At 41.1% G+C, this 27,615-nt stretch overlaps 1 protein-coding gene and 1 long non-coding RNA gene across 5 annotated transcripts in view; one reads left to right on the top strand and one right to left on the bottom strand.

Moving 5' to 3' along the window:
* The window catches only part of LOC149204404 (C2 and GRAM domain-containing protein At1g03370-like), a 477,851-nt gene that overhangs the window by 391,502 nt on the left and 58,734 nt on the right, over positions 1–27,615 (bottom strand). The window lies entirely within an intron of this gene.
* Positions 22,603–23,380, top strand: LOC149204405 (uncharacterized). Its single transcript, XR_016251773.1, has 3 exons — positions 22,603–22,702; positions 22,953–23,091; positions 23,371–23,380. It is a non-coding gene; the product is annotated as an uncharacterized LOC149204405 (long non-coding RNA).

The following is a 27,615-nucleotide window of genomic DNA, read 5'->3' as shown; positions in this document are numbered from 1 at the left end:
ACTAGTCTCAACCGACCCGAAGTCAACGTCATAGTGGGTACAACTCCTACCACTGATCCCAGACCAGTCTCAACCGACTTGAAGTCAGTGTCATAGTGGGTACAACTCCTACCACTGGTCCCAGACCACTATCATTGATCCCAGATCAATGAAGGTCATCCTAGCATAGGGAGTACGATAAATACAGTGATGCGTCCATCAGTACTAATATGGTCCCTATCCTCATTTCCCTACTCATTGATCAGATGAGAGGTACTTCCCATGAGTCCTAGACTGCATGGGTAAGATGCCTTGACAGGAGAACTTAATCAATCATGTCCTCACAGGAGAACTAATCATCCTGCTACATAAATGTCATGGAGAACACATCATCCAGGCTTCACAGGAGAACTAATCATCCTGCTACATAGTCGTCATGGAGAACACATCATCCAGACCTCACAGGAGAACCAATCATCCTACCACATAATCGCCACAGGGTGTACATGTATATCACCAGGGGATGGTGAATCATCCTGTGGTCATACGTCGCTCCAAAAAGTACCCCGCACCCCCCTGGAGCTCCCAGAGCTCAGTGCATCATATAGGACCCTCATCAGAGGGTCTTTGATTGATACCAAGTCATTCTCGAAAATTCAAAAATTTGACCTTTCCTAAGGGCTTTGTCAGAATGTCGGCAACCTATGCATCAGTACCGATATGTTGGAGCCTTATAGCTCCCCGTTGCATTATATCTCGAATATAGTGGTACCTGATATGGATATACTTGGAGCAATCATGAAATACAAGATTCTCTGACAAACGAATCCCACTCTAGTTGTCACATAGGATCACGGTGGTATCCAATGTAAATCCAAATAGCTCACTGAAGAGCTTTCGCAACTAGACTGCCTCACAGGAGGCCATGCTAGCAGCAATACACTCTGCTTCGGCGGTGCTCAAAGCCACCGACTTCTACTTCCTGCTCATCCAAGATATCGAAGTAGATCCCAAGGAGAAACAACACTCGGAAGTGCTCTTATGGTCCTCCACATTGCCTGCCCAATCAGCATCAGTGTATCCAATTAGTCTCATATCTCCGGCAGTGTATCTTAACCCATAAGTGATTGTGCCACGAAGATATCTCAACAAATTCTTGGCACCAATCCAATGTATGTGGTGAGGTTCAACCATATGTTGACTCAATGTGTTGACTACAAATCATATGACTGGACAGGAGTTCACTAAGAACATTAATGCTCCGACGAGTTGCCGATACTCGGTGGCATTTCATAAAACAGGTCCAGCAGCACTACCGCTTAGCTTCTTGAAGTCAAGCTCCATCGGGGTACAGGCTTGCAGTCCACTATACTGAATCTTTTCACCACATATTTTCCTTGAGATAGGAAAATTTCCCCTGGCTTCTGCCACACTTCAAGTCCTACGAAATAGTGCATTAGTCCTAGGTCCTTCATTTCAAATTCAGAAGCCAACTGAATGAGAGGGTCTGCACCTATTAGTAAGAGGTCATCCACATACAGCACCAGTATGAGAGGTTTGTCATCTTCAACCTTAAAGTAAAGGTTAGGATCGGCTTCACTCCTTGCGAATCCCAGCTTCATCAAGTAGCTATCGATCCTCTCATACCATGCTCGGGGTGCTTGCTTCAGCCCATAGAGAGCTTTCTTCAACCTGCATACATGAGATTTTCGATCATAAATCTCAAATCATTCGGGTTGCTCCACGTAGACCTCTTCTTTGATCGGACCATGCAAGAATGCAGTCTTGACATCCATCTGATGTAGGTTCCATCCTTGTGAACCTCCAAGGGCTCTGATCGAGTGGATGGTTGTATATCTAGCAATAGGTGCAAATATATCATCATAGTCTATACCTTCCTTCTGGGAGAAACCACGAGCAGCAAAACGTGCCTTATACTTTTCCATACTTCCATCTGCTGCATGCTTTATCTTGTAAAGCCATTTAGAAGTGACAACTGTCTTGTCCTGGGGTCTGGGAACTACTTCCCAGACATCATTCTTCATAATAGACTCATTCTTCGGTCATAGCATCCTTCCATACTTGATGCTTGATGGCATCTGAGAATGATGAAGGCTCATTTTGTATGATTGTGCTCATGATGGTCAGGTATCCCTGATAACTGTTAGGTTTCTTACCTTCACAAAAGGTTCCTCGGGGTGCAGCATGTACTTCAGCATCATCAAGTAGCCCCCTAAGCCATGAAGGCCTCTTCCTAGAGGAGGAAGGCTCAGGTGAATAATAGAATATAAAAATAAAATATAAATTACCCTAATCTATTATTGATAATAATATTCAAAAAATGTTAATTTAAAATTAATATAGTAATAGTAGCTTGAGGTTAATATAATACAATAATATTATTGCAAATAAATAATTAATTAATTAATTAATTAATTAAATGATAATAACTCAAATAATAAAAATAATAAATATATATTTATATATTATAACCGTTAAAGGACTTTTTAACCGTTACCTGTTCATATAGCCGTTTACATAGCCGTTGAAGGACCTGCATACTCTATTTAACGGATCGCTCAGACTTGTTTCTCAACTTGTCCTGACGATGAACCACACTAGTTGGTTCGAAACGCGTCGACAAATGATTCTCTATGTGATTTTGCTGAAATCTCTAACAATCAAGTATGGATCACAGAAGTCTAAACTCTTTACTTAGTTATGATTTGATTTCACTTTATACCAACAAAGTACTTATCAATAGAGTGCAAGCTTAACCATAAGAAAATGTGCCAAGTTAACAAGAGACCTTTTGAAGACAATTACCCAAGTGCTCAAGACAAAATTACAAGATGCTCAACCACAAGCTTAACCATAAGAAAATGTGCAAGTTAACAAGAGACCTTTTGAAGACAATTACCCAAGTGCTCAAGACAAAATTATCTTCCACAAGATGCTCAACCAATAGATGATAACAATGATTGCAATTAAGGAAACTTAGAGCACTTATCCACTTAACAATTAGCCAATGAGATACAAGATGCCAATGATAAGCATTCTTCAAGATATGATAATGTTACTTAACACCAATTATCAAGAGACATTCCAATAGATTAGAAGTCCTTAAGCAAAGAACACTTAGATGCCAAGATATTGTATTTAGATCATAACCAATTAAATTCTTAGAACTTCAAGACCACAAATTATTTAATGATGCACAATTAGAACAAGTTATGTCAATGTGATTAGAGACAATAAGATTGCAAGTGTTCTTGGCCAATATTCTTCAATGCTTAGACTATTATGAGATGCTTCAAACCAACAATGACCAAATTTACAAATTCACTTAAGAGGCACGCAATGACATTCAATTATGGATAAAGTGCTTACATGTGTGAATTTAGTGCAAAGTTAATGGAGATTATGGTCAAGCTTACAAGAAACAAGCAAACGTTAGATTCCAATGTTTCTTCACAATAGCATTTAAAACTATTAGACAAGTAACAATTAGAATGTAAAGCAATGAGATCACTTGTGTAACTTGTATTCCAATGTTAAGATAGATTTATGACAGCAGTAAGCAAAACTACTTTAGATCCTCTTTTAAGTGCAATATGACAAGCATATGTTAGCCAAATATGAGCAGTGAGAAACCAAGAGTCACATCAATCTTGCAAACGTGAAATCTGAGTTATTTTAGCCTTCTTATGACGTGATTATTATTGGTATATCAGATCTGATCACACTTATGATAGTCAATGACACGTGAAATTTACTCAAGCAAAATTTGCCCAACTCATGCAATCAAATCCTTAGCGTCAAGCAAGTTATAATTTGATTTTAGGGCACTTTTATGAATGTTATATCATTGTTATGAATTAAATATGACTGTTGTAGAAAAACGGTGAAATGAGCGAGGGTTTAGAGGTCAAACCAAAGGCCCTAGGCCTTGAAGATCACCTGCCCAACTGACCCAGTTTTGTCAATGACTTGAACAACTATAAACACAAAACTTGAGCTGAACACCTCTGCAAAATACACCAGTATTCAGTCCATAAATAAAATCTTCAAATCAGAGATAGAAGAGGGCAATGAGGCAAGGAATGAGGGCTAGGAGAGGGGATCAAGCCTAAAAGGCCTGAGGCTAATGCCTAGTGATCCAGGTGGCTCCAGACACACGCAAGAGTCCCAAGGACTCAGAAAGGTTAAAACATCAAAGTGTTTGGATTGTGCTCGAACTAGATTCATGTTGAAGATCTCATCATCGTGATCGCGGTGGTGCGAACCGTTCGTCAAACCGAGTCCGTATGTGAAAGTTAGGAGCAGTCAAAGTTCAGGGTTGATTGGGGTGACTGGACAAGCTTAACGAGGCAACAATTTGGACAAAATCCAGCCACTGGATTCCAACCAACCGGGGCCAGATTCCGGGCGAATTTGTTGCCTACTTAAATTGACTCCTTCGGTCAATTTTCCAGATTTTCAAAATTACCATGGAGTTAATTAAAAAAAATATATATATATATATATATAGATATATAGATATATAATTGGGGTGGCGGGCCACCAAACCCGCCACCCCCCAAACCAACACATAAAATAAAAATTTAATTATGAGCCGACGGGCCATGACCCCTGCCGACCCTCCCTCACCCACCATAAACGAAGCATAAAAATATAGTGGGGTTGGCGGCCATGACATCGCCACCCCGGAGCCCTCACACTTGCAACGTATCCATGGTGGGGGCGCAGGCTGTCAACCCCGCCACCCTCTCCACCTCCCCGTTGAACATAACTTTCGACGCGAAATGGGGCACGGGCCACCAAAACAATGGACCCGCTGCCCAACGGCCAAACAAAAATTTTTTTGCATACATGTTAATTCGGGAGGGGCGCGATTTGATCCCCCAAACCCTCCTCAACCAAATCCCAGGTTACCAATGCGCCAACAACCCTTTGGACTATCCGCCCACCAACTTATATTTAAACCTTCATTCATTTGAGCGCCCGGGGTAGGTAGGAGCAGGCACACATTTCTATGCAGGTGGAACCATAAGCAGTGCAGAGAGGGGGTTGGAACCATGATCTGAGCAATTTCTACACGGGGCCAGATTTTCACTTTGTCAGTTTTAGACAAATTTAAAAGGCTTCAGCATTTCTCGACGCCACGAACTCAACGGTGTTGTCCGTTTCTCCATCAGAGATCTGCAATTTTCGGGCTTTCCTCAATTTTGGAGGTATAAGGTCGTCATTTTGACTTTTGATGTACTTTCATTATTTTGCCATCTAATGAAAACAGGGCCTCCCCACTTATTCGAGCAGGTCTCGGAGATGTAGTCCCTCCTGGACGAACTCTGATATCAATCCTGTGTCTTTTATGTGTGACTTGCTATTCTTCTCTTTCTCTTCTTTCATGCACTTGTAATTTCATGGTTAAATGCAAGCTTAATATGTAATTCTTTAATGCATCACAAGGAAAAGATTTTTTTGGATCACCTAGAGGCCAAAATGGCCTCACGGCTAGCCTTCAAAGGTTGTTGCTAGGTTTGAGGAAGGGAAACGGAGGGCTAGAAGGAGGGCCGAGGGAAAAAGGAGGCCCTCTAGGGCCTGCGGCAAGGTCACAAGGGGAAGGCGAGGGCCTTAGGCCTTACAACCAGCCCTACAAGGTTCCTAAAAACACCCACGGCAAGGGTTTGAAGGCAGGCTGACGCCTCTAGGGTCCGGCGACTAGGCCTTGGAAGGCTGAGAAAGGCTGACATTGAGGGTTTAAGGCCACAGCCAAGGTGTTAAGTTTAGGTATGTTCTATGCTTAGAGCAATTCATTTCAATTTTCATAGTTAGCTTAATATCTTTTCTAGATTAGCAATCACATCAGCATTAAAGTAAACTGCAAATAGAACATAAACATAAATCGCAGAAGACAAGCCAAGACAAGAAGACACAACATGTGGCACTAGCCAGGAACAAATCCCAAAGTGGGTAAACCCTTGATCAATTCTTCTTATATGTTCTTCAATAGTTCAACAGAGAGAGAGAAAGAAATAGTACATTTACAACAGAAGTCAACACTTTGACTTATCTAGATAAGAACATAGATCATCTCTAAGAAGATGATACATGAGATCATTTGAAGTAGCAACAAATCTCAACTGATTCTCCAAGGCGACTCCTTCACCTATCATTGTGCTGCATCTCGTCATCATGTTGCACCTCATCGTGCTGGGCCATGCTGCACCCATCATCACAATGTTGGACCTTATGACCATGTTGTACACATCATACTGCTGCACCTTATGCTGCACTGTTGTCCCAGTGTTTAGCACTGTTGTACCTTGTGCCATTGCTGCACCATGCTGTCACCCATGTGCTTGTTGCACCATTGCTGCTTTGTGTACTTGTTGCACCAAGTACCATACTATTGTCCCAATGTGCTTGCAGCACTATGCTTGTTGCACCTTCTTGTTGTTGTTGTCCCATGTACCATACTATTGCAGCACCATGAACTTGCTGCACTAAATACAGTTGTCCCATGTACCATACCACTATGTACAGCCACCATGTACTTGTTGTTGCTGCTGTCCTATTGTGCCACTGCTGCATAATGTCATAGCTGTCCTAATCATTGTGTTGTCCCAACATGGTGTTGTCGTAACATGTTGCTGTCCCAACATGTTGTTGTCCTAACATGCTGCTGTCCCAACATGTTGTTGTCCCATCATTATGCTGTCCAATGAGTTTGCAGCACCATGTACCCTTGCTGCCATGTCACAAGTACAACTGCTGTCCCATCACAATTTGTTATGCTTGCCATGTTGTCCAGCCATGCTTGCCATGCTGTACATGCTTACACTGATTCTTCTAACAACACTCTCATCATCAAATTATCCTCATACTTATACTCGAATGTTGGTTCACTGTTGTAGTTCTGCAACTCTGGTTAGGGCATCAATAGTACCCTAACAACCACCTCTAAACTTGGCAACAGTCCTTGAAAAGAGTGCGACTTACCTCCCTTGAGAAGCTGATGTCCATACATCCCTTCACGCTGTCTAGGGCAGCCTCCATGCTGCCCCTTTGACCCTTTATACGACGGCTAAGACTTTGTTGTCCACACAGCCCTTCACGTTGTCTAGGGCAACCTACACATTGTCCCTTTGACCCTTCATGCTATCGCTAAGACTCTCTTTTTTTACTATGGTTAGGGCTGAATTAGACCAGCATTTAGGGCTTGATTAGATCAGCGTTTAGGGCAACCTTTTAGGTTTGCGTTAGGGCTTCCTTCCATCTGCTTCTAGGGTTGTAGGCCTCCTTCTAGACTTGCGTAGAGACCAGCGTATAGGTTAGGGCTCCTTCTTAATATCGTTAGGGCTTCTCTTCATGACTGCATCCTCTAGATTAGGGTAGCGTATTTCTTCTTCTTGACTACGGCTAGGGCAGCCTCATTCCTCCAATGTCTAGGGCTACCACTCCTAGATTTCTCTTCCACTAAAACCCAAGACAGGTGGAGAGAAATCAAGATAGAAGTGTGTGTAGAAATGACTATCAAGTCATCTCCTTTTATACTAAAACGTGGAGCACATGTGGGGTTTATTTGGTTGCTGGCCAACCTTGACGAATTGTCTTATAACACAAATAAATTCAAAACTCCATCAATACTTATCGGAATCGGATGATCTTGAGATCAATCCTACACCTCTCGTTGAGAGGGATCCAAGAAAAATATCCACTGCCATCTAAGTCACCGGATTCGTCCTAAACCCCCTACGAATCCCGAATCCAGCGAATCCGACACGATTCGGTCCGGATTCATGTCCAAATCATATGACACGTCGTGTCCATTTCCGACACGTCGAATCCGAGGTCATGTCACGATTTTCAAAAGCGTGTCGTGATTTTGGGACACGTGTCCTATTTCCAGGACTCGCTAAGCTCAGCGCGGGAATGAAAAGGGCATGTTTGCTCATTAATATTTTCATTTGGCAAGTGATTTGTGCTGTTGGCAAGTGATTTGTGCTGTTGCAGCAAGGAGTAGAGCATTCAGCAAGGAGAATCGACCACCGGTCCACCAGGTAAGTTCTAATCTCACTGTTCAGTGTTTACAGTTTACGTTGAGCAGCTCCATGCCACAGACTTTTCTGACCTCGGATTACCAGTCAAGCCCTTTGACAATCCTCGGTCTCCATCTACAAGGGCCTCAACTTACTTGGATAACGAAACCACTCCAATCACACTATTATTCAACCACTCCAATCGCAGCAAAGAAGGGTTATAACTTATAACGAAACTTCCTTGGATTCTTTCCTTTAGATATCAACTTGGAGACTATCGCCAAGAAGGAATAATACAACCTTTCCTAAATAGAAACTTTGTACAATAAATTTAAGACATTTGCGTATTCAGAACAGAGTTTTCTGATCTTAAGATAGTGGGAAAATCTTATTTATTGGCATAGCCGCATATCACAATTGCTTTTCTAACACTGAGGCATTGTTGTTTGCCATTTGGTATATCCTCTGTGGTATGATTGTTGTTGGATTGATGGAAACCTTGGCATTGTAAACATTTTGATCACAGAGAATCGATGTTTCAAATCTTGAATGTTGTGACACTTAAAATTGATTAATGCACAGTCACACTCATTGAATTATATTGATCAAATAGTAAAGTTGGAGTCCATATCTCGGTCTTAAAAGGCCTTCTCACCTGGGTTGTGTATTGAGGTAACTCGGGCTTCTATTCTGCCAGCAACCAAGCTTTATGGCCTCCTTTTCATGGTGAACAGAGGCTTGGCCCTCCTCCACAGAATTGTGGTCATTCTCTCATATATCAAAGAACATAATGCCTATTCTCGGCCTCTCCTTCCACAGGATCAAACTGCAATCTTGGAGATAACTTGGCTGCCCAAATACACTGAAATCCTGTACGAGCTTGGCAAGATCAAAACCCTTCTTTGCTGCGAGTCATGAAATAACTTTATATCTGGACAGTGGAATCTATTTAATAAATTAATTATAATTTATGTGTATTGTAACCTTGAATTTCTCAGAATACTCTGGCAAGTTGCAACCTTGAATTTCCAAAAGACATGCTAAAACTGTCTCTGTTCTAAGACTGGCATTTCACCTCCATTTTTTTGCATTTTTTACAGCAGTTTGTATATGATTTTCATTTTTTATTTACAAATTTGTGCATGCTTTGTAAGTTTGTTCATTTTTTTTACAGGTAACAGTGTTCATGGCTCAATCAAAGGCAGCAGTTAGGGGGCAAAGGAAGGGCAAGAATGTCATGGGTAGAGATGCCCTTCCTCCCCCAATATCATCAGAGTCTGCTGCAAGTAATGTTGAGGGAAGAGAACTTAAAGACAATGATAAATATCCATTGTGGAAATATGTCACAAGAGAGGATGGGCCAGACAACAAGGGAAAGGGAGGAGGCAATGTGCAATGGAAATGCAATTTTTGTAACATTTCTTTCAAAAGCACATATTACCGTGTGAAATCACATTTGTTGGCTTTACCTGGTTGTGGGATTGGATCTTGTAGAGCTATTACTTCACAAAAGAGAAAAGAATTGGAAAAGGAGGCCAATGTTGGTATGGAACATGTGGCACTGGCTTCAAAATAAAAAAAACCCAAGAATGAAGACCCCCTTCCATTTTTGAGGAAAGCCAACACCAAATTTCCATTTGAGAGTTCTACTTCTACTGGGGGACAAGCATCAAAAAGAAGAGCACTTGGTCCAATGGACAAGATTTTCCAAAAAGAGAGACGGGAAGAGCTTGATCTCACCATTGCCTTCTTCTTCTATCAAAACTTCATATCATTTAATGTTGCACGTTCACCTTTATTTGTTGAGATGTGCTGAGCTCTAACTCAAGGGGCTCCAGCAGGGTATGTGCCTCCCAGGTCAGAGAAGCTAAGAACCACATTGTTGACGAAGGCAAAAAAAGAGGTGCAAAAAATGCTTGAGCCTATTGTGGCAACATGGCCAACATCTGGGGTTAGCATTGTTTTTGATGGATAGACAGATCCAGCACGACACCCAATCATCAACTTCATGGTGTCTTTCTTGAATGGTCCAGTTTTCATGAAAGCAGTGGATACACTTGGCGAATACAAGGATGCACAATTTATGGGTGAGTTATTTATTAAAGTTGTTAAAGATGTAGGTGTTGATTCTTGTGTGCAAATCATTACAGATAATGCACCTGTTTGCAAGGCTGCTGGCATGATTGTGGAAGCTAAATATCCACAAGTGTTTTGGACACCTTGCATTGTCCATTCATTGAACTTAGCACTGAAATCCATTGCTTCTGATGTGCTTTGGATTGAAAGCATTATTGAGGATGCAAGACATATCCATAACTTTGTGCAAAATCATACAAATGCCCTCACTATCTACAAGGGGTATAGCAATCTATCATTGTTGAAGATTGTTGATACACGGTTTGCATCTTCATTCATGACGTTGAAGAGGTTGAGGGGGGTCAAGACCGCTCTTGGGTCCATGGTTATTTCTGAGTTTTGGTCTTTTTGGAGAAAGACAGATCAGGCAGCCTCTAAAAGAGTGAAGGACACAGTGCTAGATGATGCTTGGTGGGAGAGGGTAGATCTAATTATTCGGATCATGGACCCTATCATTTCTTTGCTTCGAGTTGCAGATACAGACAAACCCATCCTAGGAGAGGTTTATGAGGGATGGGAGTCCATGATTGAGTCTGTGAGGAGCATTATTCTACAGAGTTAGTGCCCCGAGTATGAGACATCACTAGAGGCCTTTTGTGATACTATACAGAATATTTTTGTCAGCAGATGGGACAAGAATTGTACACCTTTACATTGTTTGGCTCACTCATTGAACCCCAAATACTATAGCCATGAGTGGCTGAATGGTGGACCTTCCCGCAGATTCCCTCCTCACATAGATGGTGAAATCTCACAGGGGAGGAAAGAGGCATTCTGTAACAACCCTGCTAAATTAATCTATCTTATAAAGTTTTAAACTCTATAATAAAACCAATTATGTGGAAATTTAAAAAAAAAAAAAAAAAAAAACTATAAGTATGATAAGTTTATATATATATAATTTAAATTTAAAACATATATAAGTTTAAACTTTATAATATATATAACTTAACCATGTAATATATATATATTAATATTACAAAACATGTAATTGAATTTTATAAAGTATGTATATATATATCTAACTTTGTATAAAGTATAATTGTGATAAAGTATAAATAAAACTTTATATATAATGTTATAAAGTATAAATGAGACTTTATATAAAGGAATGTTATAAAGTATGTAAATTAAAACTTTGCAGATTATACAAAAGGTGTATATGCTAAGGTCCATAAAATGATTCATGATATTCTATGCAATAACCTACCTATGAGCCACCCCAGCCCATTAATAAAAGCGCATCCGAACCAGCTGAGTATTGATTACAGAACGCAGAAGTCAGTGAAGAAATATCTGAGGGCCTTCAATGCCTGGAAGGCGGTGGCTGCAAGTGGGGGGGGCGGCCACCGCCAGGCCAGGGAATAAATAGCGGAGGCCTGAACCTGGAGGGGGGGGGGCAGAAAAACCAGAGGGGTGTAAATTCGTCAACAGGAAACCAGGAGAAGAGACTTTCAGTGGAAGAGCTTTGAGTGATCTGAGTTCTGGGCACGGAGGGACAGAGAGCCTCTGTGGAGAGCTTTCTGGATTGAGCAACCAGGTTGCTCTGTCTGGTTGGGTGGTATTGGCCATCTCGAAATTGAATCAAATCAGTCAGCAGTTCAGGATCGCCAGTTCAGTAACAGAATCGGAAGTCCGCCAGCAGTTCAGGTAGGTGCAGCTTACAGTTTTATGCATTATTGTTTTCAAATTTTATGTGTATTTATATGGTTGCTGTAAATTCGAAATTAGGTCACTACACATGGTATCAGAGCCCTGTTCAAACCTTCGGACCTCCCAACCCTACGCTCCTGTACGCTGTGATTTAATTCTGCCCAGGACCTGCTGATTCCGCCTTCTAGTCGCTCAAGAATCCCCTTCTAATTCGGCCTCAAGGCCTGCGACTGTCTCAAGAGGTTCGGTCTACCTCATTAATCAATCAGAGAACCTTCAAGCCCATAGCGAGACCGAGTCTGACCGGGTCTCTAGGGTCTCTGTTCCAATCGCATTTAAATCCTGGAGCATCTCCGCTCATCTACCTTATCGCGTTTGGAGAGGATCGATCCTGTCACCTAGCTCGTCCTCTCCTTGCACTAGGAGTCACTCGATGAGTGGGCCCTTCTCGTCAAAGAAATGTTCAGGCCTTACCGCTGGCCACCTTACCCAAGGGCCACCGCATTCTGGATTTCATTTTCTTCAGAACCTCTGGCCTGAGCATGTGCGTTTGCGGAGTTACGGCTTATGATTGAATGGCATCGTGTAATTTTCTGTTGAGCTGCTGCCTAAAATTTTTATCAAATAAGAAATTTACGGTTACGTTCTGTGGTTGAACTCTATGTAATCACGAAATTTAATTATGAGTGAATATATGAATGAATTTCTTAGGCCTTGTCAATCTATATTTCTAATAGTCTCCGCGCTGGTGATAATATCTCGGTTGTCGTAATATCCAGAAAATTTACGGGGAAAATAATCAATTTAGTTAATATAATTGAATGTGCAATTGGAGTCTCAATATATATATATATTTTTTTTGTCGTGCTGTCTGTTGTAAGAATCGCAATGATCGTTCCTACTCGTCAGAGTCGAAAAATGGAGTGAGGTAACCCTCTTCTAGTGTGCATCCATGAAATTACTCAATTAATATGTCGGGGAGTCAATTGATGTTTTAATTTCTTCTCGGCTCTGCCTTGATCGCGTATGAGTGAGGTTAGCGTTTATAGCTATTACTCATAGTTTGTCCTTCGCAGAAGGTAGGCTTCGAACCTGGGTGGATACTTTATTCGTTTATGTCATTCATACGAAAACTAATTCAATTAAAAGAGAGACTATGCCATTTCCAAATAGAAACTAATTCAATTAATAAAAGTAAAATATTTAGCTCTCTATATATATTTGGTGTCGTGACAGAAATTAGAATGATTTTCAAGTTCGATTCTATTAGTGAATTAATACGACAGTGTTTGGTTCATGGATCAATGCACAAAAGACAGAGTTAAAACACCAATAATTTTATTTATTTTTTTTAATTTCTGGTGGCCCATTTACTTTTCAGAGGCCTTTTCTGATCCATGAGATGCCATACCGTTACCATTAATGAATGTAATGGTAATCATAGTTGAAATTTTTATATACGGTGAGATTTGCAAAGTAACATTTTTTTTAGGGTTGTTAATGAAATTAGTTATAATATATAACTTATGATATATAACATAAGCAATAGATTAATCTACATAGAAAATGAAACTGGTAATGTTTAATTAGAGTGGATGGATTGCACGTGTTATGTTGAGGATTCTCTCATCCCACCGAATTTCTGAACCGCAATTTCATGATATATAAATTATGAGAGGCAGAGAACCGCAAGGATTTCTTATTGTTCGGGCTGTTGGAAAACAAATACACCGTTAGCCCGTTATCCAAATTGTGTTTCAACTTCATATTGGAGCACCACGATAAAATTGTGAAGATTAATGGACACGTCTTGCATATACCCTCATGGGCTCCTTCCCTGTGACTTGACGCTTGGTCTTGGTCAAAGCGCTGGACCTGTGTCGAAAAGGCACAGTCTGGTGGAGACGTGAAGGCATATGGCTCCTGTGGGATCTGAAATACGTGACGGTTTGGAGGTGTGGTGGCCACATGGTACACGGGCTTGGCACGTCCTTTGTATCTTACGGGTTTGCTGTGGATTATGATGTAACACGTGGATGTATGGACAAGTACCAAGAAGAGCGGTTGAAAACTTTGCTTTTCTACTAAGAAGCCATGAAATTGTTTAAGAATAGATTCCTTAAACATTACCATGTCAACATGTTTTATTTTGTTTTATACACCCGGTATTGATATAAAACCTCGATGACAAAGCCATTTTTGCTATTGGGACCCTAGGATACATCATAAAAGCTCTATGCTAAATTTTTTTAAAATAATAATGTACTTTTATGAAAAGCATAGAATTCGTTTTCCTAACAACAACAATATTCACGTTGGGATGAGACTGACCATGCATGCTTACATGGAAATCTAATGTAGATTATAGGCATTAAGTAAAATATAATATTAAATTAAATATATACTTTGTACGTAGGGTAAAAGTAAGAGTAATTTTCAAGGTCGAACTTTAATCCACCAGTCAAACTTGATATATGAAATGTCAGTCTACATAGTATGAGATTTTCCAAAATTCTGTCTGTGGAAAATGTGCATTATTCATATTTATATAACAAAATTTTATTAAATATTTCTGCACAATAGACTATGCAGAGATATCAGTAAATTCTAGATCAGAATAAGAAGGCGAAAATTCTGCGTCTGTCATAATGAGACATGGACCTTATGGAACACATCATTCTTCTTCCTAGGTTTTAGGCTAGTAAGGAAAGGAACCAATCCTTCTTTTATGGATTAAATCCTCATCCCAGTAATATATTCGGGACATAAATATATATGACCCCTTAAATGTAATAGTCAGGTTAAGGTATGACGGGTATGTTACCGATGTACCTTGTGATCGAGACATCTAACATTTTCATTTTGTGGGTGTTGTTAGGTAAATAAGCCTTGGGATGTCTTACCTTAGGGGCTAATAACCATACACTTCTGCATTATTCATTTTTAGAAAACCCTGCATTAGGACAAGGAGGTCGCGTGACCACCCTCCTTGACCTCGGTACCAGTAAGATCCGCCTAGCGGGTAAAAATAGCAAAACTATACCCGTTTTAAATGTGAAGTTGCAAAGAAATTGGTGTGTTAAAATTTGGTTATCCGCCTCAATTTTTTTTTTATATATATACATTTTATTTGTGTTCAGGGACCATTACGATGGTAAAGACGTATGAGCGACGACGACGTGACCAGGCAGCATCATCACCATTAATGCCGCCACCGTCACCATCGCCATCCCCCTCACCCTCGTCACCACCAAGGCAACCGTCAACATCAAACGCTCCAACGCCAGAGTTGACTGTGATAATGAACTCTTTGGAGGCCTTGTTGGAAACATTAAAGGAATCAACTAAGGCTAAAAACAAAGAGGAATTTCAGCATGTAGCCACCAGTTCAGCGGAACCACATAATTTGGAGCCCAGAGGATCGAGAGAAGACATCTCTAGAGAGCTTCAGAAAATTAGACTCCCAGAATTTTCGGGAGGTCGACCTGGTGAACGCGCTGAGGCATGGTTGGAGGGGATGAACCGGTGCTTTAGGTTAAGAGAATATTCGCCTTCAGCAAAAACAAAAATTGCCGTGTTTCAACTAAAGGAAAGTGCCCTGATTTGGTGGGGAAACCTGGAAAAGCAGCTACACCTTACATCAGACAACGTTCCTTGGGATCTGTTTGAGGAAAGGTTCCGCGCGAAGTATTTACCTCCATACTTTCAACAGCAGCAAGGCAGAGCCTTTCATACACTAATTCAGGGAAGTAAAACGGTGGAAGAGTACGAAATAAGGTTTATGGAGCTGGTAAAATACATTCCCTACTTAGACTCTGATGAACGTCAAGTTGAACGCTTCATATTTGGGTTAAACCCTCGCATCAGAGCCTTGGTAAGTATGTGGAAACCATCATCGGTAGCCGAGGCAGTCGAATGTAGCCGTTATGCAGAAGAACACCTTGGAATCAAAAAGGATATAGGGCCAGCAGGGCCTTTACAATCAGGACTTCCAGGGAAGGCTCCCCGGAACTTTTTCAGAGGAGGTAGCTCGAGGCCACCTTACGGTAACAGGTTTACCCCAAGTATGGGGACAAGAGTTCCCATGGCTGTAAACACTATAGCTGCGGAATCGTCCAGCACCAGACCGTGGGCATCGCGAGGGACTACCGGTAGAGGAAGGGGTGCGAGAGGAACCAACATGGGAGGACGCGGCTCGTTCTCTAGAAATTCACACCTCGATTCAAGAGGATCAGCGCAGCTCAATTGTTGGGGATGTGGGGGGCCGCATTTCCAGCGTAACTGCCCAGAAGCGTCATCGGACATATTGCAAAGCACTGGGAGGGAGCCGATATCAGCCAAGCGAAGTAATCATAGGATTCATGCAGTAGTCAACCACGACCAAGCAGCCCATCAATCCACTGTAGTGGAATCTTCAGGTATTATCAATGGTGTAAAACTCAAAATCTTATTTGATACTGGTGCCATAGATAGTTTCATTTCGTCATATGCATTAAACAAATGTGGGCTGGCAGCTCGTAGACAAAATGATTTCCACCAAGTGGAAATGGCCTCAGGAGAACTCCAAACCGTAGACTTGAGTGTGGATCAATGCAAAATTGACCTAGGGGTCTGTTCGACTAAACTAAAAGTCTATGTCACCACCCTAGGGACGTATGATCTTATCATAGGTATGGATTGGCTGGAAGCTCACCAAGCGTGGGTAGATTGTTATGGGAAAAGGATTTTGGGCTTAAATGATGAGGGAGAAGTAATCCAAATTCAAGGAATTAAGAGAGAAATTTCTTTGCGCTACATTTCGGCAATGCAGGTGAAGCGTTGTTTAAGAAAGGGTTGTCAGGCTTATGCAATTCACGAAGTAAGCCAGGAAAAGGGACCATCCTTAGAACAATATCCGGTGCTAGCCGAGTTCCCGGATGTATTTCCAAAAGAACTACCTGGATTACCCCCGGTAAGAGAATTGGATCTCACTATTGAATTAAAGCCAGGTACCCAACCGATCTCTAAAACACCTTATAGAATGACAGCTCCAGAACTTCAGGAATTGCAAATCCAGTTGAAGGAACTACTCGATATAGGGCTTATTCGGCCCAGTACCTCACCTTGGGGCGCTCCTGTAATTTTTGTGAAGAAGAAAGATGGATCCTTAAGATTATGCATAGACTATCGGGACTTGAATCGAGCTACAGTAAAGAATCAATACCCTATGCCGCGAATCGATGATCTTTTCGATCAAATGAAAGGAGCTTCTGTCTTTTCAAAAATTGATCTTCGATCAGGGTATCATCAGCTAAGGATTTCTGAAAATGATATCTCTAAGACAGCATTCCGGACACGTTTTGGGCACTATGAATTTACTGTGGTACCATTTGGGTTAACAAATGCGCCAGCCGTATTCATGAATCTTATGAACAGTGTTTTCCGTCAGTATCTTGATAAATTTGTACAAGTCTTTTTAGATGATATTCTCATCTATTCCAAGAATGAAGAAGAGCATAAAGAGCATTTGCGGTTAGTACTGTCCTGCCTTAGAGAACGTCAGTTATACGGAAAACTGTCCAAGTGTTCCTTCTTTCAGGAAAAGATTCATTATTTGGGTCACATCATATCAGGTGAAGGGATTTCAGTAGATCCTGAGAAGGTAAAAGCAATCATGGAATGGCCAATACCGAAAAATGCACATGAGATACGAAGCTTTATGGGCTTAGCAGGTTATTACCGGAGATTTGTGGAGGGATTCTCCAAAATCGCAAAGCCAATCACAACCCTCCAGCGTAAAGGTGTTAAGTATGAGTGGACCGAGGAATGTAATAATGCATTCTCTGAACTCAAAAGACTACTCACCAGTGCACCAATCCTAAGAGTCCCTGATATGGGCAAGGACTTTACGGTATGTACTAATGCATCCAAGCAAGGGCTGGGTGCAGTGTTAATGCAGGACAGGGGAGTGATAGCTTATGCTTCCAGAAAGCTAAAACCTCATGAAGAACTCTATGCTACTCACGATTTAGAATTGGCCGCTGTAATGCTAGCTTTAAAGATCTGGAGACACTATCTGGTGGGACGACATTTTACACTTAAAAGCGACCATCAAAGTCTACAATATTTGTTCACCCAAAGAGACTTAAATGCCAGGCAAAGGCGATGGAGTGAATTCCTAAGTGAATATGACTTCGGAATATCATATATTAAGGGAAAAGAAAATGTAGTAGCCGATGCCTTAAGCAGGAGACCCCGGATATTTTCTCTCATACCCATTAAAGTGGATTTAAGACAACGAGTACTAGATCGTCTTATAAAAGACAGTTGGTATTTAAAGGTGAGGGCGAGTCTTGAGGGGATTAAGAAAAAAGAATCTAAGTTCGAGGGTTATGAATTAGAAAGCGATGGGATCTTGCGATTCCATGGAAGGATGTACATTCCTGATGATAAAGATCTTCGAGATACCATCCTCAGGGAAGCTCACAAAGCCATATATTGTGCTCATCCTGGAGTAGGGAAAATGTATGCGGATACCAAGAAACTCTTCTTTTGGGCAGGCATGAAGCGTGATATCGCTCAATTTGTTGCAAAATGTATGGAATGTCAGCAAGTAAAGGCAGATCATTGTCACCCAGCGGGTCTCTTACAACCCCACGACATACCTATGTCTAAATGGGAGACCATCTCTATGGATTTTATCACTGGACTACCTCTTACTCCTCAAAGACACAATGCCATTCTGGTAGTGGTGGATAAATTAACAAAAAGCGCCCATTTTATTCCGGTAAGAGATACTTATGATGTTGCTGACGTAGCTCGAGTATTCTTAAACGAAATTATCAGATTTCATGGAGTACCTAAGAAGATTATATCCGATAGAGATTCGCGATTCACTTCCAGATTCTGGACGTGCATGCAGACAGCCTTAGGTACTCAGCTAAATTTAAGCACGGCTTACCATCCTGAGACTGATGGGCAGACTGAAAGAGTAAATCAAGTACTTGAAGACATGTTGCGGATGTATGTAATGGATCAACAATCCCACTGGGAAAAGTATTTACCCTTGGTGGAATTCGCATACAACAACAGTGACCACAGTTCGATTGGGATGCCTCCATTTGAAGCTTTATATGGCAGACCGTGCAGAACACCGTTAAGTTGGGACAGGTTAGAAGATCGAGTAATAATAGGGCCAGAATTAATCCATGAAATGGAAGCGCAGGTCAGACAGATTAGACAGCGATTAAAGGAAGCACAGGATAGACAAAAGAGTTATGTTGATGCTCACCGAACTGATAGGAGGTATGAAGTAGGGGACCAGGTCTTCGTCCGCATCAAGCCAAATAAAAGTACTATTCGATTCGGAAAAGGGACAAAGCTGTCACCCCGATTTATAGGACCGTTTAAAATCGTGGAAAGAGTTGGACCTGTTGCCTATCGTCTTGCCCTGCCACCTCACCTGCATAGAATTCATAATGTATTTCATGTTTCTGTGTTACGACATTATGTAGCTGATCTATCTCATAACATCCAGTGGAAAGAATTGCAGGTATCGGACGAGGGAGTCATAACGGTCGAACCGTTACGTATACTGGAACGTAGAGTCCGACAGCTGAGGAACCGCCTGGTGGACCAAGTTAAGGTCCAGTGGGACAAGTATAGTCCTGGATCAGCGACTTGGGAAAATACAGAAGACATATGTCAGAGATACCCTAGTTTATGTCCATTTTGAAGAACTTTACACTATGTTTAGTATATATTTACTTCACCTCTGTCAGAGAACCAAAAACATTTGAATGATTAGTGATAAACATGAAACTTTGCGGCATAATATATGTTTAAATTCCTGCTGGTACGTGGATACCAAAATAATATGTGTTTAATTCCTGCTGGTACATGGATACCAAAACAATATATGTGATTATATTACTAAATTATAAATGTTGAAGTAAAGATAAGACCGTCAAATGATCTTACTTCTGGTAGAAATTGAAACAATATAAATCTGTTTTATTTTATGCATGTCAAAATGAGCAACTGAAATAAAAGACAGGAAGTGAATACATCCTATAGAAAAGTCAGAATACATGCATAGAAAATAACAAAATTCTGTTATGCTATAGTATCATATGTAGATAGTACATAAGTTATTTCGAACATGCTGATGCACATTTTACAAATGCTGGGTAAGTGTAAGATTGCAGATAAACTATGATTGCAGATAATTGATCCAATTTTCGAGATGACCACGTGATGACAGAACTCAGATCAGTTAAAGCTCAAAGTGATTCTATGATAGGGTAGTAGCCCTGATACTACTGGAGGGGTGGAGGTGTTACCCATCGTTTATCCTCCGAAACCTGGAGTCATGGGAGGACTGTGTGAATCACGCTCCCCTAGACGTGTGATGATGACTGTCGGATGCCTACTGGGAATCAGGTCGGTATAGCCGACGCTGTTACCTTCGTGTTATGAATGGTTAGGTCAGTAAATTGACGCCATGGCATACTCTAGTAGAGGATGGATAGGATGGGAGCAGAAGAGATTAGGAAGGATAGGATGAGTTTGAATAGCTTGGGGACCTGGATAGAAAAGGTCATTAAAACCTGGAACCTAAAAGCTCTAACTTCGGGACGAAGTTTTCAGAAGGGGGAGTGTATGTAACAACCCTGCTAAATTAATCTATCTTATAAAGTTTTAAACTCTATAATAAAACCAATTATGTGGAAATTTAAAAAAAAAAAAACTATAAGTATGATAAGTTTATATATATATATAATTTAAATTTAAAACATATATAAGTTTAAACTTTATAATATATATAACTTAACCATGTAATATTTATATATTAATATTACAAAACATGTAATTGAATTTTATAAAGTATGTATATATATATATCTAACTTTGTATAAAGTATAATTGTGATAAAGTATAAATAAAACTTTATATATAATGTTATAAAGTATAAATGAGACTTTATATAAAGGAATGTTATAAAGTATGTAAATTAAAACTTTGCAGATTATACGAAAGGTGTATATGCTAAGGTCCATAAAATGATTCATGATATTCTATGCAATAACCTACCTATGAGCCACCCCAGCCCATTAATAAAAGCGCGTCCGAACCAGCTGAGTATTGATTACAGAACGCAGAAGTCAGTGAAGAAATATCTGAGGGCCTTCAATGCATGGAAGGCGGTGGCTGCAAGTGGGGGGGGCGGCCACCGCCAGGCCAGGGAATAAATAGCGGAGGCCTGAACCTGGAGGGGGGGCAGAAAAACCAGAGGGGTGTAAATTCGTCAACAGGAAACCAGGAGAAGAGACTTTCAGTGGAAGAGCTTTGAGTGATCTGAGTTCTGGGCACGGAGGGACAGAGAGCCTCTGTGGAGAGCTTTCTGGATTGAGCAACCAGGTTGCTCTGTCTGGTTGGGTGGTATTGGCCATCTCGAAATTGAATCAAATCAGTCAGCAGTTCAGGATCGCCAGTTCAGTAACAGAATCGGAAGTCCGCCAGCAGTTCAGGTAGGTGCAGCTTACAGTTTTATGCATTATTGTTTTCAAATTTTATGTGTATTTATATGGTTGCTGTAAATTCGAAATTAGGTCACTACACATTCAGGCGGATTTATCAGGATAGTGCATTGCTTGCTGAGGTGGAGGATGCCTTTGCAGAGTTCTCCACTGGCAGTGGTCGATTTGGAGGTTATGATGTGATTAGAGACAGGGGGGCTAAGAAGCCCTATTCTTGGTGGGCAAATCATGGGGCAACAAGCCCTCCTCTTGTTGCGAGAGGAATTGGAGCACATATGGGAATTTGTGTAGTGTGAAGAAGAGCAGACTTGAGCAGTCCAGGGCAGAGACAATGGTGTATGTGCACACCAACCTTCGTCTTATTTACAGGCAGAGGGAAGAGTGGTTGAGGGGAAAGACAAAGATGTGGGATGTCTTTCCTGATGATATGGGTCTGGACACCACTGTTCAGTTGGCATTGGCCAACATGGATCTCAATGATCCAGTGTTAGAGCCTGTTAGATTTGATGACTTAGAGGGGTCAACCTCCATACCAGCAGAAGCAAACGTGACTATGGATACAGGGGAGGAGGAGGATGCAGAGGAGAGCAGTGGGGACCATGATGATGGGGACAGTGATGCTGATTCTGATGCTGATTGATGCCTTGAGGCTTGTATATCTGTAGTTGTTTTATATTTTCTATTTCTATTTTCCATTGGCATTGCACCAACACTACCTATGTAACACATTTTGATTTTATGACTTAATGAGAAAACTACAGTTGTCAGTGTGTTTATCTTACTATCTTGTAGTTGTAAGTTGTCTTTCAGTTATGAATTATGAATCATGATTTAACTTTTTAATAGATTTATTATTTATGTGACCAGTACCACTGACATTTATTTGAATTTTGTATGTACTATGCATGCTAATAGCTATAGATGAAGATCTATGTTTGAAATCAATAAATTTGTATCATTAATTAAAATTTGTGTAAGAAATATGATAATATCTAATTTTTAATATATATATATATAATAAAATAATATATAACGTGTCCTAATGTGTCCTGTTCCGGGGGGTCAGCGTGTCCGAATCCGACACCACGAATCTCGAATCCTACATGTCCCGAATCCCCGTGTCAGGTGACTTAGATTGCTATCTACTTGACCATTATTTGGAAATCATTTACAACTTTATGAGTTATAATATTCAAAACTAAAAAAGTATTGTTTAACCTGCTGCCTTATCTCACCTAGCAGAATCCTATGGGAAGGCTGATAGGAGCCAAGATATTTGCATAGTATCTTGAGTCAGTCTTCATACATGGATCCTGGTCAGATGTTTGCTTGGTTGGCTTGGCCGAGACCTGCATCCGAGGCTGCACAAATGTAGACTTTCCATTTAAGCAATCTTAATGTTTGAACTTCAAACTTCCATAACACAAACAAATGGAAATCGAGTGATCTATTGTTTATATTGCTTCTGGAAATGAGAGAGATTTGTAATCGTATCTATTTTGTTGAAGTCTATTACATGCGAGGAAAATAATTGAGTTGAATTAAAGAACATTGAATGTATCTTTTGAATGAATTGGTGGTGTCCTTCTATTAAGGTTAACTTGCTAACTGTTTTTGACAGGTTGTCTACATTTCAGATTTGTGAAGTGCATCAGGCATAATTTTGGTCTCCAACTCTGTTCTGCTTCTAAAAGTTGCATCTCTGGATATATTGTTACCTTGCATAGCTGCAATGTATACTGATTTCAACATTTCTTCAGGTCATTGGAATCTTATCTTGTCGTTGGGAAGTTGGTCCTGACATTCAAAAAATTCTGCTTCTATAAGTCATTATACCAAAATGAATCATAGAATTAGTTTATCATCTGTTCTTTTTTTATGACATTAGCTTCAAAGGAATATTTGGAGAATTTCCTACTGATAGGTGGAGCTTACTAGATGAACTATATATCAAACGTTTGAATGCTTAAATTGAACTTCATTAGGAGTTATTTCATGATTCTGACTCTTTTCCACTATTTTCTCTGTTCACAAAACAGAAGAATGGGAGGAGGAAACAAACAACGATACAAGGCTGAGGAAGGTGACAAAGGATTGTTTTCAAACATTTTACATGGTCACTCATCTTCAGGATATCCACCTTCTGGTTACCCACCTTCAGGATATCCCCCTGCAGGTTACCCCCCTGCTGGATACCCCCCTTCGGGATACCCTCCTACAGGGTACCCTCCACAGAGTGGTTATCCTCCATCAGAGCATAATGCACCACATGGGTACCCTCCACAAGGTGGTTATCCTCCATCAGAGCATAATGCACCACATGGTTACCCTCAACATGGGCCTATGCCAGGAGCCTATCCTTCTCCATATGGTGGCTATCCGCCTCCAGGTCCCTCCTCAGGGCATCCTCCCCAAGGTATGTCAGTTATAAGCCTGCCATAAATAAGATGACCCACATGGAGCTTGGCCCTAGTTGCCAATTTTAACACTCCCTCTCAACTAGGGAGAACTCCATCCGCTGATCCATATGAACGACTATACTATCTTTGCCATCAGTGCCCTGCACTACTCTGTTTTGCGCTACTGAACCATGAAGAAGAAGAATTGATTCAAGAATGTCTCATATCATTCTCTACTGACCCGAAGTCAGTTTTATTTCCCAGATCAATATCACAAGAGAGTGACTCAAACCACTCATACTAATCCCAGATCCATGTAGGTCATCCTAGCATGAGTACGGTAGATACAACGATGCATCCATCGATAGTATTTCTACGGTCCCTAACCCCATTTCCCTGCTCATTGGCCAGATGAGAGGTACTTCCCATGAGTCCCAGACTGCATGGGTAGGATGCCTGGATAGGAGAACCATTCATCCTGTCCCTAAGTCGCCTTGGGGTATCAAAGGGGAAGGTTGAGCCATTCACCCTATACAAAGCACACCATTAGGGGAGGGTGAGTCGCCCTATGGTCGTGTGTTACTCCAGTAAGTACCCCAAGCCCCCTGGACCTCCCATAGCTCAATCATGCAACATGCAAGGCCCTTATAAGAAGGTCTCTTAACAACTCCAAGTCATTCGGGAAAGTCACAAATTTGACCTTTCCCCATGGCTTAGACAAAATGTCTACAACCTATACATCAGTCTCAATGCGATGGAGCCTCCTCGCTCATCGACATACCATATCCCAGATAAGGTAGTATCTGATGTCTATATGTTGGAGCAATTATAGAATACGGGATTCCTCAACAATCAAATCCCCCCTGGTTGACACAGAAGATCACCGTGGTATCCATCATGTGTACAAACAGCTCACTAAAGAGCTCCTGCCACCAGGCAAATTAACACGAGGTCATACTCATAGCTATGTATTCAGTCTCAGCGGTGCTCAAAGCAACCGTCTTCTGCTTCCTACTCATCCAGGATATCGAGCAGAACCCAAAGATAATCAACGCTCATAAGTGCTCTTGAGATCCTCCACACTGCCTGCCCAATCAGCATTCGAATAATCATGCAGCTTCATATTTCCGGCAGTGTATCTCAATCCATGAGAGATTGCGCCCCGAAGATATCTCAGACGATTCTTGGCACCAATCTAGTGAGGCTCATCCATATATGAGCTCATCATGCTAACTGCAAAACATATGTCTGGACGGAATTTCACCAAGAACATCAACGCGAATGAGTTTATGAAACTCAGAGGCATTTCCCAAATCTGGTCTGACATCACTACCATATAACTTCTAAAAGTTAAGATCCTCGAGGTAGTCACGGGCTTGCAGTTTACCATTCCACATCCGGAATCCAACTCCCTCTTACTTTTGCAAATGAGAGGATTTGCACCTATCAGAAATAGGTCGTCCTCAGAAGGTGTCGGTATGAGAGGTCTATCATCCACAACCTTCGAGCAATGGTTTGGATTGGTTTCACTCCTAGTGAATCTCAGCTTCATCAGAGAACTATCAATCCTCTCATACTATGCCTGGAGTGTTTTGCTTCAAGTAATAGAGGGATTTCTTCCACTTGTATACATGATATTACCGATCATGAATCTCAAACTCCTCGGGTTGTTCCAAACCTGTGGACCTGCTACATGAGGGGAATGGTCCACTTGTAAGATTTTCCTTTAGTACATCTCAGACTTGTACCTTCATGCTCTTCTTGAATTCAGGCATCCCTGTCACCATCTGACTCACAATGGGTAGGGCCCCATAAGTAGACCTCGGTGTTATAGATGAGATATGTCAATTGACATGATCCCTAATGGACCATCCTGCAACTTGATACAAATTGCCAAACCCTAAACCCATGAGAAAAATCATCTTTGAAAATTCTATTTTCAAATACGTACCTTCCATCGATGAATGCCACCCTGAAACCTTTGACTTCCACTGCCAAAATGGACACCAAGTTCTTCTGTGATCAGGTACATAAAAGAGATTCTGTAAATGAATCAAGTTATCCTCATTCAATTGAGGGGTAACATTCCCTACACCCTTTCCAGGATAGGTGGCATCGACTCCAAGTATAATCCCACAATTGTTTCCATCTCTACTAAATTAGAGAGATCACCCTTCTATCCGATGAAGTGCCTTGAAGCACTACAATCAATAAGCCAGATTCCCACAGAATCTGAAGGAGAGGGCCAATACAAGATAACGCTTCTTTATCTTATCAGAAACAACATTTGATTCTTCATACCTGGGGTTCCTTGCTTTCTTGAAGAGTCGACCGTTTCCTTGATGACCTGCATTACCTGTCATTCCCTTGATCATTGAAGATGTCCCTGGAATGATTGTTATCTTCATCAAGAGATGTGTCCCTACCATTCGGACACTCCTTCGCATAGTGGCTGAACTTATTACAAACAAGGCATCTGTCTTTCTTTCCACCCTTAGATCCGGACTTCCCATTGAATTGATTTTTAGGTAGGCCAATAGAAGCTTGCCATTCTGATAATATACTCTGCTTCGACTTCACCCTTGGTGAATTTCAAGAGGGATGAGGAATCCACTGATCCTTTTGTTCTTTCCCAACTGTCTTCGGTGATTGCTCTTTCACTCTTTCTTGGGCTTTGTCTTCACCTCAGCTCTGATAACATGTTAAGTTTAGGTATGTTCTATGCTTAAAGCAATTTATTTCAATTTTCACAGTTAGCTCAATATCTTTTCCAGATTAGCAATCACATCAACATTAAAGTAAACTGCAAATAGAACATAAACATAAATAGCAGAAGACAAGCCAAGACAAGAGGACACAATACATGGTGCTAGCCAAGGACAAACCCCAATGTGGGAAAACCCTTGATCAATTCTTCATATATGTTCTTCAATAGTTTAGCAAAGAGAGAGAGATAGTACATTTACAACAAAAGTCAACACTTTGACTTATCTAGATAAGAACATAGATCATCTCTAAGAAGATGATACATGAGATCAGTTGAAGACATGCTACTTCAACTGATTCTCCAAGGTGACTCCTTCAACTATCAACGTGCTGCATCTCGTCATCATGCTGCACCTCACCGTGTTGCACCATGCTGCACCCATCATCACAATGCTGGACCTTATGACCATGTTGTACACATCATACTGCTGCACCTTATGCTGCATTGTTTTCCCAGTGTTTAACACTGTTGTACCTTGTGCCACTGCTGCACCATGTTGTCACCCACGTGCTTGTTGCTTTGTGTACTTACTGCACCAAGTACCATACTGCTGTCCCAATGTGCTTGCAACACTATGCTTGCTGCACCTTGTTGTTGTTGCTGTCCCATGTACCATACTATTGCAGCACCATGAATTTGCTGCACTAAATACAGTTGTCCCATGTACCATACCACTATGTACAGCCACCATGTACTTGTTGTTGTTGTTGTCCTATTGTGCCACTGCTGCACAATGTCATAGCTGTCCTAATCATTGTGTTGTCCCAACATGTTGATGTCCTAACATGTTGCTGTCCCAACATGATGTTGTCCTAACATGTTGTTGTCCCAACATGCTATTGTCCCATCATTGTGTTGTCTAATGAGTTCGCAACACCATGTACCTTTGTTGCCATGTCACAACTGTTGTCCCATCAGAGCTTGTTATGCTTGCCATGCTATCCAGCCATGCTTGCCAAGTTGTACATGCTTACACTAATTCTTCTAATAACACTCTCATCATCAAATTATCCTCACACTTATACTTGGATGCTGGTGTACTGTTGTAGTTCTGCAACTCTAGTTAGGGCATCAATAGTACCTTAACAACCACCTCTAAACTCGGCAACAGTCTTTGA

Source organism: Pinus tabuliformis, chromosome 1_2 (genome assembly GCF_031772625.1).
Source record: "Pinus tabuliformis cultivar Carrire ecotype Pingquan chromosome 1_2, CPIR1, whole genome shotgun sequence".
NCBI lineage: Eukaryota > Viridiplantae > Streptophyta > Pinopsida > Pinales > Pinaceae > Pinus > Pinus tabuliformis.
This window is presented reverse-complemented; position numbering and strand designations above follow the sequence as displayed.